Raw genomic sequence first — 5,991 nt, 5'->3', positions numbered from 1 at the left:
GCTCGGGATCGAGTGGCTCTAGCGATGAGGAGAGTTTGGCTGGTGGTGCAAGGGGACGAGGCAGGGGACCTGCATCTGTAACTGCGGTGGCCCTCCGTAAGCAGAGGAGGCAGCGGGGCTCGGGCACGGCGTCGCTGTACCGGCAGGGTTGATAAAGAGCCCGGTGCACAAGGGCGCCATGTGAGAGAGCTCGTGGGTGGCTGGTGGAGTGGATGGATGACCGAGGAAGGGTTGGGAGGAGCTAGGTGGTTGGTGGAATTTTGGATCGGGGAAGATCCCGAGGAAGGAGAGAATGGACAGGGGTGGCGGCGGCTAGGAGGATCCCTAGAAATTAGGGATTCGGTCTTGGGATAGGCTAATATATATATATGCGAGTGAGTAAGATAAAAGGCGATCTAGTCCCTTCGATCGAAATCGGACTGCTGAAAAAATATAGGTTAGGAAGTCCAATTAAGAAAACTGAGATGTTTTGTAGATTTTTGGAGATGATCTGAATGCAACGGTGATGACTGAGCGGTTTGGGAGGGTGAAAAGGTTAGAGGCTGACATGGCAATTTGGGAGGCTTGAAGAACAAGTGATAGGTAGCACAACATAGCGATAGAAAGAAGCAACTAGCATAGCAATGATAGTAGTGAGATCCAGGGTGACGGTCATCTTGCCTGAAATCCCGCTAGGAAGAAGAACGGGTCCATGAAGAAGACAAACGGGAGTAGTCGAACGAATTCTCACAATCGCTACATTACCGGAACTAAGAAGCAACACCGGAAAGAAACAAATAACATGGTAAACACACAAGCATAAACATGGCATGATGCACAAACAAGCATGATGCATGTCCAGTTTAAAGAGGCATGGCATGACAAAGTGCAACAAACCATACTACAAGTTAAGTGGAGCTCGATATGCAACGAGTTGCATATTGACGAAACACCACATCCATTTATTTAGTTCTCTCTCATATATGTACCCAACAATACTAAATGTTGTTAAACATGGCAAGAGGTGAAGCATAGTGAAACTAACAATATAGGCAAGTTTAAATGGGGCCGGAACAACAAAGAACAATTCCGGAAAATCCCCATGTGCATATTTTAGATTCGGTACTGTTCTGACCTAAACACAACTTTAATGATGTTAAACAGCAAAATTAAGTGCACCATGTTAAACTAGACATTTTTCCACCCCATTTACATATAAAGTTTATTTAAAACCGAGCTACGGTTATTTAGTTATGAAATAAACCATTTTAACATGACATTTATGCAAATTAATGCAAACAGCAGTTTTAGATATTTTAAACATGGATGAAAGTGGCATATTATGAAACTAGATGAAAAACTAATCATTTTACATGTTTAAATCATTTTAATCCGATGCACCATTTGTGAGTTATTAAATGCATGAACATGAGGGTGCAATCTGTAAATATGCAGTTTCTGGATAATTGGACAAACTCGCAGAACGGAAAAAATACATGACATGGGCCGAATCTGCAGTTGGGCCAACAGTGAAAGGGGGGCGCAGCGGTGGCTCACCATGGGCTGAGGCCCAGCTGGTGGAGAGGAAGGCCGACAGGGGGCGCTGGGCCGAAGCCAGGCTGGGTCGGAGGTGTGGCTGCGGTCCACGTAGGCGAAGGAAGGGTGCGGTCAATGTAGCGAGGTAGTCGTCGCTCGATGCGGCTTGGCTGCTGGTCGTCTCCTCGCACGCAGAAGTAGGGGAGGCCGGCGATGTGGGCTTGGCGGAGGCCGGCGATGAGAAGGACTCCGGCGAGACGGACTTGGCAGGGCGGCGACGGGACTGGCGAACGGCGCGACGAGGAGGAAGACGAGGATCGGCATGGACGAGGCGAGGAGGAGCGGAGGTGGCCTGAACTACATCGGGCGGCCATGGGAGCAGGGCGGTGGCGCGAACCAAAGGTGAAGGAGAGCCAGCCTGGGCGCGGACGGATCTGATATCGGACAAGGCGAGGACGAGGCGAGGACGCTGGAGCTTGGGGACGACAGCGCAGGGCGTCAGCGTAAGAAGAGAGCTCCAGGGAACATCGGGGCACCGCGGGCATCATTCTCCTCGAGCACCTCCTCCGGGAAGAAGATGGAGGCGCCACTGTTATAGAGAAGAGAGAGGGAGTTCAGCAAGACTAGGAGAGCTCAGCGAAGGACGACCTGCTGGTTCGTGCTAGGAACGGAGCAGCTCCGGTTGTGGCGCTTGTCGGCGCAGGGAGGTGGTCCTGGACGAGGAGGTGGCTGCGGCCTCGGACTCTCGCGGGCGCGAGGTTGCGAGTCAGATGAGCTCGGGATCGAGTGGCTCTTATGATGAGGAGAGCTTGGCTGGTGGTGCAAGGGGACGAGGCAGGGGACCTGCATCTGTTGCTGCAGTGGCGCTCGAGAAGCGGAGGAGGCGGCGGGGCTCGGGCACGGCGTCGCTATACCAGCGGGGTTGATGAAGAGCCTGGTGCACAAGGGCGCCATGTGAGAGAGCTCGTGGGTGGCTGGTGGAGTGGATGGATGATCGAGGAAGGCTTGGGAGGAGCTAGCTGGTTGGTGGAATCTTGGATCGGGGAAGATCCCGAGGAAGGAAAGAATGGACAGGGGTGGCGGCGGCTAGGAGTATCCCTAGAAATTAGGGATTTGGTCTTGGGATAGGCTAATATATATATATGCGAGTGAGTAAGATAAAAGGCGATCTAGTCCCTTCGATCGAAATCGGACGGCTAAAAAAAATATAGGTTAGGAAGTCCAATTAAGAAAATGGAGATGTTTCGTAGATGTTTGGAGATGATCTGAATGCAACGGTGATGATTGAGCGGTTCGGGTTCGGGGCAGTTTTCGGACGCATGCAAGAGGGGGTCGGTGGTTGTGCAGAGAGGTTGCGTAGGCAGACAAATAAGAGGGGAACGAAACTCGGTTGGACTGGAACGACCAACGAAGGCAAAGCGGTCCGAGGAGGTCAACGAGGACAAGGGGCTTGACATAATGACAACGAATGCAAAGAGAGAAAGGGCAACTGCGAACGGTTACGAGTTTTTTTAAAACATGCAGATGCAAAGCGCATGATGCAATGATATGAAATGCAAGTCATGAAAAAATGCGAAACAAAATACAAAACCCAACCACGGCGGAAATAACATATCACATCTCCGGAAAAGGCAAGAGATGGAGTTACAATTATGGAAAGTTACATACGGGGTGTTACATCTCTTGAAAAACATAAAATAGGCAAACGTGAGTATAAATGTACCAAGCAAGACTTACATCAGAACTAACTACATGTGCATCATTATGAACAAAGGGGGTGGTGGAGTTTAACTGCAGCAAGCCAGCTTTGACTCGGTGGCTATCCTGAACTACGACTGCAAGTAACTCTTTTGAGGTGGCGCACACGAGTCCACATATTCACCATATCAATACACCACTATGGATCCGCTCCCGTCTCCCTACGAGAACGCCATCCATAGCACTCACGCTTATCTTGTGTATTTTAGAGTATCCACTTTCACTTGTCTATGAACTGTACAGGCAACCCAGAAGTCCTTTACCGCGGACACGGCTATTCGAATAGATCATATTAACCCTGTAGGGGTGTACTTCTTCACACACTCTCTAGCCACTTACCGCCATGTACACGTCATGTATCTCGGCAACCTTCAAGCGAAAGCCTGGCGAGGGTGTCGGCCACGACCTGACTAACCACACAAGTCTCTAGTCCAGGTTTATCCCTTATTCGGGTTCCATCCGCAAGGAGATCCGCCCGGGGGTGTCGCTCACGGCCCCAAATGATGTGTGCAGGGTTCCCAAGCCCACCATCCGGGTGCCACTTGGTACACCGGGCCACTGTGCCTAGTCTGTCCCAAGTGCACCTGTACCGGTGCCACTTGGTAGACTACTAACACTACCTACAAACACCAAAAACTAGTTGCAACTCCTGGACAGAGATCGAGTTGATTAATAAGTCGAGAGAGTCAATTAAGGATCCCAATGTGTGGTAGTAGCTGTTCATGGATCACAAACACAGAACTCAGTTCCTGAGGACGGCTGCAATGAGACAACCCACCATGTACTCCTACTTGGCCTCTCACCGCTACCTTTACCAAATCGTGTTCACACACTTAGCTCTCAATAGTAGGACATGTTCACCACATTCCAATTCATCCCTGATGAATCAGACCTGATACAACTCTAAGCAATAGCAGGCATGACAAACAAACATGAATGAGTAGGCACATCAGGGCTCAAACAACTCCTACTCATGCTAGTGGGTTTAATCTATTTACTGTGGCAATCACAGGTCATGCAGAGGATAAAGGGGTTCAACTACCGCAGCAAATTACAGTTGTATCGCTGTTGTCCTAATGCAGTAAAATAGAGCAGGAGCGAGAGAGTGGGATTGTATCGGAATGAACAAGGGGGTTTTGCTTGCCTGGCACTTCTGAAGATAGTATAGTTCTTCATCGGTGTCACCGAACTCATCGTCGAACATCGTTTACTGAGAGGGGACAATCACCAGCAAACGAGAGGGAACGCAATTAATGCAATGCACAATATGATGCATGATCATGACATGGCAAAATGAGTGTGTTTGGCTAATGCAACTTAGAACAGATTGGTTTGAGTTCATTTGAATCAAGGATTCAAATGCAAACCCAAAATAAGAGGTCATATTAGTGCATTAACTTGTTTCACCTAAACAGCAAGGTTAAAGTGTTCTAATATGCATGAAACCAATGCAGATGGAAAGATTGGATTTTTCTAATCATTTTTCATATATAAATCTGTTAAAACTGAGCTATAGATTATTTTCTATGTTTTTAGAAGTTTTAACTATTTTTTGGAATTTCCTGGTTATTTTAAATTAGACTAAAACCAGAAAATAGTTTACTGCGTCAGCATGACGACATGCTGATGTCAGCAGGTGAACGTGTGGCACAGGTCAAAGTGACCAGTAGCCCGCGTGTCAGTTACTAACCTAACTAAGTGGGTAAATTAGCGTTCTAACTTAAGCTAACCTATATTAATTAGGCGGGCCGGTCCCGCATGTCAGTCACCCAGGGGGAGGTCAAACCCCTGGTCAGACGAGGTCAACTCACCGACGGCTCGACACCGGCGACGACAGGCGCGGTGGAGGGGCTCGGAAATGGGCCACATGGTATCATTTTGGCCGCGGTTTGTTGCGTTCGAACGCACGCAGTGGCGTGCATCGGGTGGTGGCAGCGGTAGGTGCTGGGGTGGCCGGTAAAAGTGGCCGGCGACGAGGTTCAGCGGCGGCAGTAGCTCGGGCATCCTCGGGGTGGTGCTACAGACCACGGGAGGAGGCGCTGCGGGTTTCTAGGGGCTCATGAAATCGTTCTGAGCACGATGGTGTGCTCGGGCATGAGCTGCGGTGGCTGTGGCCACGGCGGCGCGAAGTTTGGCGGCGGCGCGGGTCGGTCTCCGGCGGAACGACGGCTATGGTGTGAAAACGAAGCACAGAAGAGGGGGTTTTGGGGAAGGAGCTCACAGGGAGTCGTACGGCGGTTTCAGCGGGCTCAGGGACGGGCTGGAGACGAGGTGCGGTCGCCGGCGATCTCGGATGCCCGAGGAGGAAGACGAGGGCGAAGACGGCTCTTTAGGGCGTCCGGGCTCGTGTAGCTCGTTGAAGAGGAAGAAGATGTCGACGCGGACCTCGGGGACGGGTTGAGGGGGCATGGCGACGGCGGTGAGCGCGCGGACGGCAAGCGGCGGCTGCGCTCGGATGGGTGCGCGCGAGAGGGACAGGGGAGGGGATGAGCACGGGGGAAGGAGTGAGAGGGCCCCGGGGGTGTGTGGCGTGTCTGTGGCGTCGTCTACGAGCACCGGGGAGGAGACAGGTAGGCAGGGAGGGAGGTGGTGGCCGGCGCGGGGCGGCCACGCGCCCCCGTCCTTCTGGCGAGGGAGGAAGATGACATGAAGGAGGCAGTGGTGGGCTGGGCCGGCCACTTGGGCCGCCAGGCTGGACAGGTAAGCGGCCCAGGTAGT

This window comes from Triticum dicoccoides, chromosome 4B (assembly GCF_002162155.2).
Source record: "Triticum dicoccoides isolate Atlit2015 ecotype Zavitan chromosome 4B, WEW_v2.0, whole genome shotgun sequence".
NCBI classification, from domain to species: domain Eukaryota; kingdom Viridiplantae; phylum Streptophyta; class Magnoliopsida; order Poales; family Poaceae; genus Triticum; species Triticum dicoccoides.
Note: the sequence above shows the minus strand (reverse complement) of the source record.